This window comes from Mya arenaria, chromosome 2 (genome assembly GCF_026914265.1).
Source record: "Mya arenaria isolate MELC-2E11 chromosome 2, ASM2691426v1".
Lineage (NCBI taxonomy): Eukaryota > Metazoa > Mollusca > Bivalvia > Myida > Myidae > Mya > Mya arenaria.
In genome coordinates, this window is record NC_069123.1 from 12,029,022 (window position 1) to 12,046,323 (window position 17,302).

Here is a 17,302-nt window from a genome sequence, read left to right on the forward strand (position 1 = left end):
CTCTGTGTCGTATATTGCGTTGTCACTATACACACTCCCTGTGTCGGATATTGCGTTGTCACTATACACACTCCCTGTGTCGGATATTGCGTTGTCACTATACACACTCCCTGTGTCGGATGTTGCGTTGTCACTATACACACTCCCTGTGAAGATATTGCGTTGTCACTATACACACACTCTCTGTGTCGGATATTGCGTTGTCACTATACACTCCCTGTGTCGGATATTGCGTTGTCACTATACACACTCCCTGTGTCGGATATTGCGTTGTCACTATACACACTCCCTGTGTCGGATATTGCGTTGTCACTATACACATTCTATGTTGGATATTGCGTTGTCACTATACAACTCCCTGTGTCGGATATTGCGTTGTCACTATACACACTCCTTGTCGGATATTGCGTTGTCACTATACACACTCCCGTGTCGGATATTGCGTTGTCACTATACACACTCCCTGTGTCGGATATTGCGTTGTCACTATACACACTCCCTGTGTAAGGTATTGCGTTGTCACTATACACACTCCCTGTGTAAGATATTGCGATGTCACTATACACACTCCCTGTGTCGGATATTGCGTTGTCACTATACACACTCCCTGTGTCGGATATTGCGTTGTCACTATACACACTCCCTGTGTCGGATATTGCGTTGTCACTATACACACTCTCTGTGTCGTATATTGCGTTGTCACTATACACACTCCCTGTGTCGGATATTGCGTTGTCACTATACACACTCTCCTGTGTCGTATTTGCGTTGTCACTATACACACTCCCTGTGTCGGATATTGCGTTGTCACTATACACACTCTCTGTGTCGGATATTGCGTTGTCACTATACACACTCCCTGTGTCGGATGTTGCGTTGTCACTACACACTCCCTGTGAATATTGCGTTGTCACTATACACACTCTGTGTCGGATATTGCGTTGTCACTATACACACTCCCTGTGTCGGATATTGCGTTGTCACTATACACACTCCCTGTGTCGGATATTGCGTTGTCACTATACACACTCCCTGTGTCGGATATTGCGTTGTCACTATACACACTCTGTGTTGGATATGCGTTGTCACTATTCAAACTCCCTGTGTCGGATATTGCGTTGTCACTATACACTCTCCTTTTGTCGGATATTGCGTTGTCACTATACACACTCGTGTCGGATTTGCGTTGTCACCTATACACACTCCCGTGTCGGATATTGCGTTGTCACTTGATTATTGCGTTGTCACTATACACACTCCCTGTGGTAAGGATATTGCGTTGTCACTATACACACTCCCTGTGTCGATATTGCGTTGTCACTATACACACTCCCTGTGTCGGATATTGCGTTGTCACTATACACACTCCCTGTGTCGGATATTGCGTTGTCACTATACACACTCCCTGTGTCGGATATTGCGTTGTCACTATACACACTCCCGTTCGTGATATTGCGTTGTCACTATACACACTCCCTGTGTCGGATATTGCGTTGTCACTATACACACTCCTGTGTCGGATATTGCGTTGTCACTATACACACTCCCTGTGTCGGATATTGCGTTGTCACTATACACACTCCCTGTGTCGGATATTGCGTTGTCACTATACACACTCCCTGTGTCGGATATTGCGTTGTCACTATACACACTCCCTGTGTCGGATATTGCGTTGTCACTATACACACTCCCTGTGTCGGATATTGCGTTGTCACTATACACACTCCCTGTGTCGGATTTGCGTTGTCACTATACACACTCCCTGTGTCGATATTGCGTTGTCACTATACACACTCCTGTGTCGGATATTGCGTTGTCACTATACACACTCCCTGTGTCGGATATTGCGTTGTCACTATACACACTCCCTGTGTCGGATATTGCGTTGTCACTATACACATTCCCTGTGTCGGATATTGCGTTGTCACTATACACACTCCCTTGTCGGATATTGCGTTGTCACTATACACACTCCCTGTGTCGGATATTGCGTTGTCACTATACACACTCCCTGTGTCGGATATTGCGTTGTCACTATACACACTCCCTGTGTCGGATATTGCGTTGTCACTATACACACTCCCTGTGTCGGATATTGCGTTGTCACTATACACACTCCCTGTGTCGGTATTGCGTTGTCACTATACACACTCCCTGTGTAGATATTGCGTTGTCACTATACACACTCCCTGTGTCGGTATTGCGTTGTCACTATACACACTCCCTGTGTCGGATATTGCGTTGTCACTATACACACTCCCTGTGTCGGATATTGCGTTGTCACTATACACACTCCTGTGTAAGATATTGCGTGTCACTATACACACTCCCTGTGTCGGATATTGCGTTGTCACTATACACACTCTGTGTCGGATATTGCGTTGTCACTATACACACTCCCTGTGTCGGATATTGCGTTGTCACTATACACTCTCTGTGTCGGATATTGCGTTGTCACTATACACACTCCCTGTGTCGGATATTGCGTTGTCACTATACACACTCCCTGTGTCGATATTGCGTTGTCACTATACACACTCTCTGTGTCGGATATTGCGTTGTCACTATACACACTCCCTGTGTCGGATATTGCGTTGTCACTATACACACTCCCTGTGTCGGATATTGCGTTGTCACTATACACACTCCCTGTGTCGGATATTGCGTTGTCACTATACACACTCCCGTGTCGGATATTGCGTTGTCACTATACACACTCCTGTGTCGGATATTGCGTTGTCACTATACACACTCCCTGTGTCGGATATTGCGTTGTCACTATACACACTCCCTGTGTCGGATATTGCGTTGTCACTATACACACTCCCTGTGTCGGATATTGCGTTGTCACTATACACACTCCCTGTGTGGATATTGCGTTGTCACTATACACACTCCCTGTGTCGGATATTGCGTTGTCACTATACACACTCCCTGTGTCGGATATTGCGTTGTCACTATACACACTCCCTGTGTCGGATATTGCGTTGTCACTATACACACTCCTGTGTCGGTATTGCGTTGTCACTATACACACTCCCTGTGTCGGATATTGCGTTGTCACTATACACACTCCCTGTGTCGGATATTGCGTTGTCACTATACACACTCCCTGTGTCGATATTGCGTTGTCACTATACACACTCCCTGTGTCGGATATTGCGTTGTCACTATACACACTCCCTGTGTCGGATATTGCGTTGTCACTATACACACTCCCTGTGTCGGATATTGCGTTGTCACTATACACACTCCCTGTGTCATATTGCGTTGTCACTATACACACTCCCTGTGTCGGATATTGCGTTGTCACTATACACACTCCCTGTGTCGGATATTGCGTTGTCACTATACACACTCCCTGTGTCGGATATTGCGTTGTCACTATACACACTCCTGTGTCGGATATTGCGTTGTCACTATACACACTCCCTGTGTCGGATATTGCGTTGTCACTATACACACTCCCTGTGTCGGATATTGCGTTGTCACTATACACACTCCCTGTGTCGGATATTGCGTTGTCACTATACACACTCCCTGTGTCGGATATTGCGTTGTCACTATACACACTCCCTGTGTCGGATATTGCGTTGTCACTATACACACTCCCTGTGTCGGATATTGCGTTGTCACTATACACACTCCCTGTGTCGGATATTGCGTTGTCACTATACACACTCCCTGTGTCGGATATTGCGTTGTCACTATACACACTCCCTGTGTCGGATATTGCGTTGTCACTATACACTCCCTGTGTCGGATATTGCGTTGTCACTATACACACTCCCTGTGTCGGATATTGCGTTGTCACTATACACACTCCCTGTGTCGGATATTGCGTTGTCACTATACACACTCCCTGTGTCGGATATTGCGTTGTCACTATACACACTCCCTGTGTCGGATATTGCGTTGTCACTATACACACTCCCTGTGTCGGATATTGCGTTGTCACTATACACACTCCCTGTGTCGGATATTGCGTTGTCACTATACACACCCCTGTGTCGGATATTGCGTTGTCACTATACACACTCCCTGTGTCGGATATTGCGTTGTCACTATACACACTCCCTGTGTCGGATATTGCGTTGTCACTATACACACTCCCTGTGTCGGATATTGCGTTGTCACTATACACACTCCCTGTGTCGGATATTGCGTTGTCACTATACACACTCCCTGTGTCGGATATTGCGTTGTCACTATACACACTCCCTGTGTCGGATATTGCGTTGTCACTATACACACTCCCTGTGTATATTGCGTTGTCACTATACACACTCACTGTGTCGGATATTGCGTTGTCACTATACACACTCCCTGTGTCGGATATTGCGTTGTCACTATACACACTCCCTGTGTCGGATATTGCGTTGTCACTATACACACTCCCTGTGTCGGATATTGCGTTGTCACTATACACACTCCCTGTGTCGGATATTGCGTTGTCACTATACACACTCCCTGTGTCGGATATTGCGTTGTCACTATACACACTCCCTGTGTCGGATATTGCGTTGTCACTATACACACTCCCTGTGTCGGATATTGCGTTGTCACTATACACACTCCCTGTGTCGGATATTGCGTTGTCACTATACACACTCCCTGTGTCGGATATTGCGTTGTCACTATACACACTCCCTGTGTCGGATATTGCGTTGTCACTATACACACTCCCTGTGTCGATATTGCGTTGTCACTATACACACTCCCTGTGTCGGATATTGCGTTTCACTATACACACTCCCTGTGTCGGATATTGCGTTGTCACTATACACACTCCCTGTGTCGGATATTGCGTTGTCACTATACACACTCCCTGTGTCGGATATTGCGTTGTCACTATACACACTCCCTGTGTCGGATATTGCGTTGTCACTATACACACTCCCTGTGTCGGATATTGCGTTGTCACTATACACACTCCCTGTGTCGGATATTGCGTTGTCACTATACACACTCTTGTCGGATATTGCGTTGTCACTATACACACTCCCTGTGTCGGATATTGCGTTGTCACTATACACTCCCTTGTCGGATATTGCGTTGTCACTATACACACTCCCTGTGTCGGATATTGCGTTGTCACTATACACACTCCCTGTGTCGGATATTGCGTTGTCACTATACACACTCCCTGTGTCGGATATTGCGTTGTCACTATACACACTCCCTGTGTCGGATATTGCGTTGTCACTATACACACTCCCTGTGTCGGATATTGCGTTGTCACTATACACACTCCCTGTGTCGGATATTGCGTTGTCACTATACACACCCCCTTGTCGGATATTGCGTTGTCACTATACACACTCCCTGTGTAAGGTATTGCGTTGTCACTATACACACTCCCTGTGTCGGATATTGCGTTGTCACTATACACACTCCCTGTGTCGGATATTGCGTTGTCACTATACACACTCCCTGTGTCGATATTGCGTTGTCACTATACACACTCCCTGTGTCGGATATTGCGTTGTCACTATACACACTCCCTGTGTCGGATATTGCGTTGTCACTATACACACTCCCTGTGTCGGATATTGCGTTGTCACTATACACACTCCGTGTCGGATATTGCGTTGTCACTATACACACTCCCTGTGTCGGATATTGCGTTGTCACTATACACACTCCCTGTGTCTGACTATACACACTCCCTGTGTCGGATATTGCGTTGTCACTATACACACTCCCTGTGTCGGATATTGCGTTGTCACTATACACACTCCCTGTGTCGGATATTGCGTTGTCACTATACACACTCCCTGTGTCGGATATTGCGTTGTCACTATACACACTCCCTGTGTCATATTGCGTTGTCACTATACACACTCCCTGTGTCGGATATTGCGTTGTCACTATACACACTCCCTGTGTCGGATATTGCGTTGTCACTATACACACTCCCTGTGTCGGATATTGCGTTGTCACTATACACACTCCCTGTGTCGGATATTGCGTTGTCACTATACACACTCCCTGTGTCGGATATTGCGTTGTCACTATACACACTCCCTGTGTCGGATATTGCGTTGTCACTATACACACTCCCTGTGTCGGATATTGCGTTGTCACTATACACACTCCCTGTGTCGGATATTGCGTTGTCACTATACACACTCCCTGTGTCGGATATTGCGTTGTCACTATACACACTCCCTGTGTCGATATTGCGTTGTCACTATACACACTCCCTGTGTCGGATATTGCGTTGTCACTATACACACTCCCTGTGTCGATATTGCGTTGTCACTATACACACTCCCTGTGTCGGATATTGCGTTGTCACTATACACACTCCCTGTGTCGGATATTGCGTTGTCACTATACACACTCCCTGTGTCGGATATTGCGTTGTCACTATACACACTCCCTGTGTCGATATTGCGTTGTCACTATACACACTCCCTGTGTCGGATATTGCGTTGTCACTATACACACTCCCTGTCGATATTGCGTTGTCACTATACACACTCCCTGTGTCGGATACGTTGTCACTATACACTCCCTGTGTCGGATATTGCGTTGTCACTATAACACTCCTGTGTCGGATATTGCGTTGTCACTATACACACTCCCTGTGTAGGATATTGCGTTGTTATACACACTCCCTGTGTCGGATATTGCGTTGTCACTATACACACTCCCTGTGTAGATATTGCGTTGTCACTATACACACTCCCTGTGTCGGATACTGCGTTGTCACTATACACACTCCCTGTGCCGGATATTGCGTTGTCACTATACACACTCCCTGTGTCGGATATTGCGTTGTCACTATACACACTCTGTGTCGGATATTGCGTTGTCACTATACACACTCCCTGTGTAAGTATTGCGTTGTCACTATACACACTCCCTGTGTCGGATATTGCGTTGTCACTATACACACTCCCTGTGTCGGTATTTGCTTGTCACTATACACACTCCCTGTGTCGGATATTGCGTTGTCACTATACACACTCCCTGTGTCGGATATTGCGTTGTCACTATACACACTCCCTGTGTCGGATATGCGTTGTCACTATACACATCCCTGTGTAGGATATTGCGTTGTCACTATACACACTCCCTGTGTCGGATATTGCGTTGTCACTATACACACTCCCTGTGTCGATATTGCGTTGTCACTATACACACTCCCTGTGTCGGATATTGCGTTGTCACTATACACACTCTCTGTGTCGGATATTGCGTTGTCACTATACACACTCCCTGTGTCGGATATTGCGTTGTCACTATACACACTCCCTGTGTAATTTGCGTTGTCACTATACACACTCCTGTGTCGGATATTGCGTTTCACTATACACACTCCCTGTGTCGGATATTGCGTTGTCACTATACACATTCCCTGTGTCGGATATTGCGTTGTCACTATACACACTCCCTGTGTCGGATATTGCGTTGTCACTATACACACTCCCTGTGTCGGATATTGCGTTGTCACTATACACACTCCTGTGTCGGATATTGCGTTGTCACTATACACACTCCCTTGTCGATATTGCGTTGTCACTATACACATCCCTGTTGGATATTGCGTTGTCACTATACACACTCCCTGTGTCGGATATTGCGTTGTCACTATACACTCCCTGTGTCGGATATTGCGTTGTCACTATACACACTCCCTGTGTCGGATATTGCGTTGTCACTATACACACTCCCTGTGTCGGATATTGCGTTGTCACTATACACACTCCCTGGTAAGATATTGCGTTGTCACTATACACACTCCCTGTGTCGGTTATTGCGTTGTCACTATACACACTCCCTGTGTCGGATATTGCGTTGTCACTATACACACTCCCTGTGTCGGATATTGCGTTGTCACTATACACACTCCCTGTGTCGGATATTACGTTGTCACTATACACACTCCCTGTGTCGTAATGCGTTGTCACTATACACACTGTGTGGTATTGTTGTCACTCCCTGTGTCGGATATTGCGTTGTCACTATACACACTCCCTGTGTCGGATATTGCGTTGTCACTATACACACTCCCTGTGTCGGATATTGCGTTGTCACTATACACACTCCCTGTGTCGATATTGCGTTGTCACTATACACACTCCCTGTGTCGGATATTGCGTTGTCACTATACACACTCCCTGTGTCGGATATTGCGTTGTCACTATACACACTCCCTGTGTCGGATATGCGTTGTCACTATACACACTTCCCTGGGTAAGATATTGCGATGTCACTATACACACTCCCTGTGTCGGATATTGCGTTGTCACTATACACACTCTCTGTGTCGGATATTGCGTTGTCACTATACACACTCCCTGTGTCGGATATTGCGTTGTCACTATACACACTCTCTGTGTCGGATATTGCGTTGTCACTATACACACTCCCTGTGTCGGATATTGCGTTGTCACTACACACTCCTGTGTCGGATATTGCGTTGTCACTATACACACTCTGTGTCGGATATTGCGTTGTCACTATACACACTCCCTGTGTCGGATATTGCGTTGTCACTATACACACTCCCTGTGTCGGATATTGCGTTGTTGTCACTATACACACTCCCTGTGTCGGATATTGCGTTGTCACTATACACACTCTGTGGATATTGCGTTGTCACTACAACTCCCTGTGTCGGATATTGCGTTGTCACTATACACACTCCTTGTCGGATATTGCGTTGTCACTATACACACTCCCGTGTCGGATTTGCGTTGTCACTATACACACTCCCTGTGTCGGATATTGCGTTGTCACTATACACACTCCTGTGTAGTATTGCGTTGTCACTATACACACTCCCTGTGGGATATTGCGTTGTCACTATACACACTCCCTGTGTCGGATATTGCGTTGTCACTATACACACTCCCGTGTCGGATATTGCGTTGTCACTATACACACTCCCTGTGTCGGATATTGCGTTGTCACTATACACACTCTCTGTGTCGATATTGCGTGTCACTATACACACTCCCTGTGTCGGATATTGCGTTGTCACTATACACACTCCCTGTGTCGGATATGCGTTGTCACTATACACATCCCTGTGTCGGATATTGCGTTGTCACTATACACACTCCCTGTGTCGGATATTGCGTTGTCACTATACACACTCTCTGTGTCGTATATTGCGTTGTCACTATACACACTCCCTGTGTCGGATATTGCGTTGTCACTATACACACTCTCTGTGTCGGATATTGCGTTGTCACTATACACACTCCCTGTGTCGGATATTGCGTTGTCACTATACACACTCCCTGTGGATATTGCGTTGTCACTATACACACTCCTGTGTCGGATATTGCGTTGTCACTATACACACTCCCTGTGTCGGATATTGCGTTGTCACTATACACACTCCCTGTGTCGGATATTGCGTTGTCACTATACACACTCCCTGTGTCGGATATTGCGTTGTCACTATACACATCTTGTTGGATATGCGTTGTCACTATACAACTCCCTGTGTCGGATATTGCGTTGTCACTATACACACTCCTTGTCGGATATTGCGTTGTCACTATACACACTCCCTGTCGGATTTTGCGTTGTCACTATACACACTCCCTGTGTCGGATATTGCGTTGTCACTATACACACTCCCTGTGTAAGGATATTGCGTTGTCACTATACACACTCCCTGTGTATATATGCGTGTCACTATACACACTCCCTGTGTCGGTATTGCGTTGTCACTATACACACTCCCTGTGTCGGATATTGCGTTGTCACTATACACACTCCCTGTGTCGGATATTGCGTTGTCACTATACACACTCCCTGTGTCGATATTGCGTTGTCACTATACACTCCCTGTGTCGGATATTGCGTTGTCACTATACACACTCCCTGTGTCGGATATTGCGTTGTCACTATACACACTCCCTGTGTCGGATATTGCGTTGTCACTATACACACTCCCTGTGTCGGATATTGCGTTGTCACTATACACACTCCCTGTGTCGATATTGCGTTGTCACTATACACACTCCCTGTGTCGGATATTGCGTTGTCACTATACACACTCCCTGTGTCGGATATTGCGTTGTCACTATACACACTCCCTGTGTCGATATTGCGTTGTCACTATACACACTCCCTGTGTCGATATTGCGTTGTCACTATACACACTCTCTGTGTCGGATATTGCGTTGTCACTATACACACTCCCTGTGTCGGATATTGCGTTGTCACTATACACACTCCCTGTGTCGGATATTGCGTTGTCACTATACACACTCCCTGTGTCGGATATTGCGTTGTGTCATATGTCACTATACACATTCTATGTTGGATACTGCGTTGTCACTATTCAACTCCCTGTGTCGGATATTGCGTTGTCACTATACACTCTCCTTTTGTCGGATATTGCGTTGTCACTATACACACTCCCGTGTCGGATTTTGCGTTGTCACTATACACACTCCCTGTGTAAGGTATCGCGTTGTCACTTACACACTCCCTGTGTTGGATATTGCGTTGTCACTATACACACTCCCTGTGTCAGATATTGCGTTGTCACTATACACACTCCCTGTGTCAGATATTGCGTTGTCACTATACACACTCCCTGTGTAAGATATTGCGTTGTCACTATACACACTCCCTGTGTCGGATACTGCGTTGTCACTATACACACTCCCTGTGTCGGATACTGCGTTGTCCCTATACACACTCCTTGTGTCGGATATTGCGTTGTCACTATACACACTCCGTTTGTCAGATATTGCGTTGTCACTATACACATTCCGTGTCGGATATTGCGTTGTCACTATACACACTCCCTGTGTCGGATATTGCGTTGTCACTATACACACTCCCTGTGTCTGATATTGCGTTGTCAGTAAAAGCACTCCCTGTGTTGGATATTGCGCTGTCACTATACACACTCCCTGTGTCGGATATTGCGTTGTCACTATACACACTCCCTGTGTCGGATATTGCGTTGTCACTATACACACTCCCTTTGTCAGATATTGCGTTGTCATTATACACACTCCCTGTGTCGGATATTGCGTTGTCACTATACACACTCCCTGTGTAAGATATTGTGTTATCACTATACACACTCCCTGTGTCGGATATTTCGTTGTCACTATACACACTCCCTGTGTCGGATATTGCGTTGTCACTATACACACTCCCTGTGTCGGATACTGCGTTGTACTATACACACTCCCTGTGTCGGAAATTGCGTTGTCACTATACACACTCTCTGTGTCGGATAATGCGTTGGCACTATACACACTCTCTGTGTCGGATATTGCGTTGTCACTATACATTGCGTTGTCACTATACACATTCCCTTTGTCGGATATTGCGTTGTCACTATACACATTCCCTTTGTCGGATATTGCGTTGTCACTATACACACTCCCTGTGTCGGATACTGCGTTGTCACTATACACACTCTCTGTGTAAGATATTGCGATGTCACTATACACACTCCCTGTGTCGGATATTGCGTTGTCACTATACACACTCTTTGTGTAAGATATTGCGATGTCACTATACACACTCCCTGTGTCGGATATTGCGTTGTCTCTATACACACTCTCTGTGTCGGATATTGCGTTGTCACTATACACACTCCCTGTGTCGGATATTGCGTTGTCACTACACACATTCCCTGTGTCGGATATTGCGTTGTCACTATACACACTCCCTGTGTCGGATATTGCGTTGTCACTATACACACTCTCTGTGTCGGATAATGCGTTGGCACTATACACACTCTCTGTGTCGGATATTCCGTTGTCACTATACATTGCGTTGTCACTATACACATTCCCTTTGTCGGATATTGCGTTGTCACTATACACATTCCCTTTGTCGGATACTGCGTTGTCACTATACACACTCCCTGTGTCGGATACTGCGTTGTCACTATACACACTCCCTGTGTCGGATATTGCGTTGTCACTATACACACTCCCTGTGTCGGATACTGCGTTGTCACGATACACACTCCCTGTGTCGGATACTGCGTTGTCACGATACACACTCCCTGTGTCGGATGTTGCGTTGTCACGATACACACTCCCTGTGTCGGATGTTGCGTTGTCACGATACACACTCCCTGTGTCGGATGTTGCGTTGTCACTGTACGCACTCCCTGTGTCGGATATTGCGTTGTCACTGTACGCACTCCCTGTGTCGGATATTGCGTTGTCACTATACCACTCCCTGTGTCGGATATTGCGTTGTCACTATACACACTCCCTGTGTCGAATATTGCGTTGTCACTATACCCACTCTCTGTGTCTGATATTGCGTTGTCACTATACACACTCCCTGTGTCAGATATTGCGTTGTCACTATACACACTCCCTGTGTCAGATATTGCGTTGTCACTGTATCAGCCAATCAGGTTGCATTCTAAGTCAGTTAGATGACCTGAAGTAAGTACTTAATGATTAATGTTGTGGGATTCGTAGCTTAACAAAATTTCGACGTCAAAATGAAATATTTTCTAAATGTACTGAAAATTTGCCAGCAGAAAGTGCTTAGCTTCCTTCAATAATTTAAGCGAAATAAAATACATTTCCGATGAAGGATAAAAAAGACATGATTATTGATGTACGTGAAGTTAGCGGCCTAGCAGCGTGAAGTTAGCGGCCAATCGGCTTAGCGCCGTGAAGTTAGCGGCCTAGCGGCCAAGAGGCCTAATTATTTCCTATTTTTAAGCAATTGTTCATGCGTTTTTTGTTTTTGGAAGACAATGATAAATCAATGTTTTATTCATATATTAACATAGCGGCAATAAATGGTTTTCTATTCAGAATATTTTTATGTGCGTTTTCTTCTAAACCAATGATAAATTAATTGTTTTAATGCACAAATTATAAATCTCAAGCGATTTTCAACATTTTTCCAAAACGTTGTCAGTTCAGCGGCATATAGCGGCCTAGCGGCGTGAAGTTGGCTAAAAATAATATTTTTTATTTTTAATTATAATTGGAAAGATATGAAACAATACCATTGCAATCGTAAATTGTACTGCGAAAACGTAAAACAGTTGTAATTTTTTGACAAAAATTCACACATCCATTTCAAAACACTACTATAGTCTATATATGTGAATCAGGTTAACAACCATAATTGATAATTAACTCAGAAAAAGAAGGTGATATAGCGGCGATTGGTTTTGCTGATTTAACTTATTTGTTTTTAGTAAAACAGATAGTCCATCGCACCAGAACGGTGTTACGCTGTTTGGAGTATCATCCCGTGCTGTCTAGTACAGGCCAATACCCAGCCAGCAAAACATATGGGTCCCATATGGGCAACCCATATGGGTCGAATGTGGGCCCCACATGGGTTTTGGAACAGGGCTTGATATGAGACCCATATGGGTCCACATGGTATATCTGGGCTGTATATGGGCCATACCTAAGCAATAAACCGTTACTTTTGTTATTACATGTTTTATATATAGTGATTCCAATTAACTTAAATATTTTATCTCCAGTGTTCACCTTTTGCATTACTATCCCTTCATTGGTTATCTAGACCAACAGCTATGTTGAGAAGTACAAATGACATAATGTCAACATAATATTTCATTACACAACGAAGATAGCAATACTCTTATTAAGTTTAATAATATGAAAAAACAGAAATGTAAAACAAGATGTACAAACTAAAAAGTCAACAAAAATTAAATACTAAAGTGGCACACAAAAATAATGTGAAATTTTGACACTTTTTTTCAGTTTGGTTTGACAATACCAAGTTAAAGGGATCTAGCACATTTATATGGGAATTTGATTATTAACTTAATAATATAAAGTGTAAACTTTGTATTATTGATTGTATCTGTCACTTAATTAAAGCTGTTGAATTAAAAAAGCTTGTCAAAAATTACATGTAAAAACACACATTTTAAAGGCTTTAACGACATTTGGAGCTCCTCGGCCATTTTTATCAAATACAACCTCGGATGTATTTCGACGGTTTACATACTCAAAATGCGGTATGTTTTAGTCCTTTAGTCCGCTGCAAGTCTATTGTGTCGTAATTCTTTTAGCAGTTAATAACTCTTTGGAATCTTAATTATGTTTGCAATAATACACTTCACTGGCAATCAATTTAAACTTAGATCAATAAATACAACTCTAAAACCCTACATTTAATTAATGATATAATTTAAAAATTTACAAACTACTTAAACTGATGTACCGGCATACATCCAGATGCTCCAAATGCTTTAACGAATGTGTTTACAAAAAATACACAAATCAAAGACGCACAATTCTAATAAACAGAGCATGGAGTGCATCTACACAATCAAGTATAACAATATTGCTTTGACATAAAGCAGTGTTTCAGACCAGAATAAAATAACAGTTTCAAGTTAATAGGCGCATTGGATTCAATCACAAAAAATATAAATGTAAAATAAAAAAGAATCAAAAACGAGAAATATTATACACAAACCAGAACTATTGACTAACTCAATTAATGCACCCGACTAGTGAACTGACATGACTGAATGTTAAAACATATGTATCCTTATTTCCTCCATGTATGAAAAGTTACATTACAAAATGCATATGAAACAAAAATATAGCAACAGCATATAACAAATATTTAAATAATTTATATCATTTAGACCAGTTTCATTGCTGTCAATCAAGGAGGATTAATTAATATATACAAAATCACTCCATAGGTTAAAAAAATGTACAAATCAGGGATCACTGTTATAGCCAAGGAAATAAATGGTGTTGATTTAATAATAATCATCTGGCTCCAATTTCTCGAAAGTTCTTATAAGCGTAACACCCTTAAGTAGCTTATTTTATTCAGCCACATTTCTTACTTCATCTTAAAATAAGTTTATAGTGAGTGTATCAAAGTTTAAAATGGTGTACCCAGGATAAGACAATATTATAGTAGAACAAAAACCGACATCATTCCGATACTGATTATTATTCAATGCCAACAGGTTTCCTTTACAATGTTCATCAGGGAAACAAAAATTGAAGTAAAACATGACATTACTGACACCTCTATCCATCTATCTTCTTTATTTCCTCCATTACTGAAGATATACAAGTTATGTACAAATTATTACAATAAACATATTATAAATGGAAGGGTTACATAATGTTTAAATAAAAAAACATGGTGATGCACAATGCAGCATACATGTAGTTAACACAATATGTGTACAGCTTTTGCGTGTCGGTCAGGTACATGCATTTACATATGTATACATGTATATATTTCTATAAACGTCAGCAACATGTCCTGCGTGCCCTACGCATTACCTTCCCTAAAGGGGAACTTTAACACAGTCGAAGATGAACTTAAATGATCGTTTGGGGAAAACAAGGTTTTCCATCTAGATGCAATAAGTCTGCAGGGAATTGCGTCCCAAAAACATGAATGTCACTTATAAATGACGTGTATCCGCTGTGAAAACACACTTTGTATACTATACATAGCGGACGTTTGGGTGAAGAACCCTAAAATATTGAAAACTGTCATCACAAAGCACACGCGAGTTCCATTCGCTCTCTTCAAACTGGTAAACTAAGGTCTTAACGTGGCTCTTCCAATTTGATTTGGATGGCAGCTTTGATGGATTAACAATCACATCATTAACAGTTGACTGTAAACCATATTTACATAGGATACAACAGATATCAGTTACAAAACCATACATGTGAGTTCCAACTTGTGATAAGTATAATAGATACCTACGAATAAATAGATTTCTGCTAATGCAGTGGACATTTAAGCTTAGGAGTTTGTGCAAAAACAGAAGCTTTCTAATTTCAATGTCGCAACTAAGCTTATGCAAGCCAACTATCGCTTCACACATATCAGATCTAGTCAATATCGTAAACCCCAGTATCTTTTTTACAATAAAGTGTTGAAACCTATTGACTAAGTTAGCATTTGTCGTAGACATGTTACACCAAAGCTCACAACCATATAATGCTATTGGTTTGACAATTTTCTTATATAGATCTATAGAGATCAGTGAGTTGATTCCATGGGGACTAACTCCCTGCGCAGCCATGGAATAAAATGCGTTTCTCGCCTTCTGTAATATTTCTTCAATGCGAGTGGTATATTTTAAATTATAGTCCTGCCTTATACCAAGATGGATTACGTAGCTTGATTGTTCAATGTACATGTTTCCATAAAGTACTCCAATTGGTGGTGCAGTTCGTCGTTTTGTAAAGACAACCGTGTTTGTTTTCTTGACATTGACTTCAATTTTCCAGCTCTGGCAATATGTATATACAATGTCTACTAGGCGTTGTAGATTAAGGGGAGTGATTGATACTAGTGAGATATCATCCGCAAACGATGGATTACCTCCCTTGACTGACATAACCATACTTCCATAATTGCTTCGTTGAAGGTCGACGAGAAGTTGGTCGACGTAAACCAAATACAAAAATGTTGACAGGACCCCTCCTTGCCTAACAGAACGCAAAACGTCCAACTGCTCTTATTTAAGTCCTTGCACTCTTATCACACATTTCAGGTCCTTTTACGAGCTTATTAAGAGTCTCAGAAATTTCCCAGTGTACCCCAATTTGAATACTAGTGTCTTCTTTTGAATAGTCATTAAAATGTGAACTCAACATATTTGTCTTGTTGATGGGGCTCTTATTTGTCATGGACAGTTTATCTTATGCTTATACAAAGAAGTTAAAGCAACATGTATTTGCCTATAAATATAGATAAGAAATGCTCTTCTTGCAACCCTTAACGATATGAAAATTTAGTGAAAAAGTTGAAGATATCTCATTATTACATTATTGAGATACATTTTGCATACAAACTACATAACTTGTCACAAGACATTGATGTTTATGATAAAATAATCGGTGCATGCCTATTGTTTATAATCGGATTTTTTTTGGTTAAATTTCGAATCGTAAATCCGAAATTTTTTGGTAAGTAAATTAGTCAACATTCTACTCAGGAAGCATCGGGGTAACCCTTGCTCGGCCTTTGTGGCCAACCTCACGACCTCGAGACTCGGAAAGCTACTTCTGGATGGCCCCCTCAATTTCCTTGCGGTCACAAGAGCGTGTTGCTGGGTTCAATTGTAGACATCCTGTAAATAGTGATAGATGAATATCTGAGACAGTAATTTCATCAAAGTGATTATCAAATGTTTAGTAATAAATAAGCAGCATTTCATCTTCAACTATATATTGTAATTTTAGCTGGGCAGATAAATTTACATATATCTTAAAAAGTTTGTCATTTTTTAATACTAATACTGTAGCAAATTTGGGCCGAGCGATACGTTGTTAAACTGTTGTCTGCA

At 42.7% G+C, this 17,302-nt stretch overlaps 1 long non-coding RNA gene across 1 annotated transcript in view; it reads left to right on the top strand.

The window, feature by feature from the left end:
• Window positions 1-17,302, top strand: part of LOC128243127 (uncharacterized) — a 135,895-nt gene that overhangs the window by 52,408 nt on the left and 66,185 nt on the right. The window lies entirely within an intron of this gene.